This window comes from Oncorhynchus keta, chromosome 34 (assembly GCF_023373465.1).
Source record: "Oncorhynchus keta strain PuntledgeMale-10-30-2019 chromosome 34, Oket_V2, whole genome shotgun sequence".
Classification (NCBI taxonomy): domain Eukaryota; kingdom Metazoa; phylum Chordata; class Actinopteri; order Salmoniformes; family Salmonidae; genus Oncorhynchus; species Oncorhynchus keta.
Genome location: NC_068454.1, coordinates 50,982,901 through 50,984,709, shown reverse-complemented (window position 1 = coordinate 50,984,709; position 1,809 = coordinate 50,982,901).

Below are 1,809 nucleotides of genomic sequence, written 5' to 3'. Positions count from 1 at the left end.
AGTTTAGTTTATTTACGGTAGTGCACATTACCACAGGTTATTTTCGAACCTGCTTCAGTGTATATCGGTTATACAAAACCCAGTGTATGATGGTCATACATACCCTGTGGGAATAGCAAGGCCCCCATTATTGATGATTTCTGAAAATTTCAGAACATCAATTAAAGAGCTCAAATCCCCCCAGAATCGAGAATAAAGGCTACTTTACCTGCTGCCGGCTGGGAAAACATTGTTCGTTTGAATCTAGTCACCCTCTCTGCCCTCTGTGATAATACGCAGGCCTGTTTAAATTTTTTACCTCAATTCAGAGGTCAGGTCTTTAGTAAAACGAGTCAAAACTCGTCCGTGCACGATTTTCCAGCGTACTACCTACAGGCACAGAGAGGGATTTTTAGATCCGGCTCGAAGGACCAAATTGATAGAGAAATTCTAAATGACTCTATGCTTTAATTGCCAAAACCAATTTCACACTCGTTTCTATTCATTAATGAGGTGTAAGTTCATTAATTATGCATGAAGTAGATTGAGACCAGTCTTAAAAGTCAGGTAAAGCGCGTTTAATTCCAGAGAGTACTAAATGCTCACACACATTACCACAGGTTATAAACTGAAAATGACGTCAGCGTTTTCCAAATGTTCCGTTTCACAAACAGAGGGCCGCTCTAATTCTCAAGCCTCCGCGTTATCAGCACGAAGTCAAGGCCAGTCAGCATAAATCAACATTCCCGACCATTTTGGAGATGGCCCGTTCCCACCACCTGGAGATTTGTACAACTGAATGAACTTAAAGAACAGACCTTCATTGTTACTAAACTTCTTGACTACATTATATACAATTGTGAAAGGGAGCAAGAGGGACAGTACATTATAGCATTTGGACTAGTCAGTTTCTGATTGGAATGTATACATAATTAGTCATTTCAAACATATTTTCCTCTATCATTTATGGATGTGCTTATTTCTGCATTTCAATGTTGCAACTTGCTGAAAACTGTCCACAATGTTCATTTCATCTCAAATAGACAGCACAGCCAAAATTGGACATCCAGAGTGCATCAAACATGATTTAGAGCTTGTTTATGGAAAAGTGCTTATTTCTGCATTTCAATGTTGCAACTTGCTGAAAACAGTTTACAGTGTTTTCATAACATCTCGAATAAACATAACAAAAACAAGTTTTTATCCAGAGTGCATCAAACATGATTTAGAGCTTGTTTATGGAAAAGTGCTTATTTCTGCATTTCAATGTTGCAACTTGCTGAAAACTGTCCACAATGTTCATTTCATCTCGAATACACAGAACAGCAAGAATTGAACATCCAGAGTGCATCAAACATGATTTTAGAGCTTGTTTATGGAAAAGTGCTTATTTCTGCATTTCAATGTTGCAACTTGCTGAAAACAGTTTACAGTGTTTTCATAACATCTCGAATAAACATAACAAAAACAAATTTTTATCCAAAGTGCATCAAACATGATTTTAGAGCTTGTTTATGGAAAAGTGCTTATTTCTGCATTTCAATGTTGCAACTTGCTGAAAACAGTCTACAGTGGTTTCATAACATCTCGAATAAACATAACAAAAACAAATTTTTATCCAAAGTGCATCAAACATGATTTTAGAGCTTGTTTATGGAAAAGTGCTTATTTCTGCATTTCAATGTTGCAACTTGCTGAAAACTGTCCACAGTGCCTCATTCAGTCTCGAATACACAGAACAGCAAGAATTGAACATCCAGAGTGCATCAAACATGATTTTAGAGCTTGTTTATGGAAAAGTGCTTATTTCTGCATTTCAATGTTGCAACT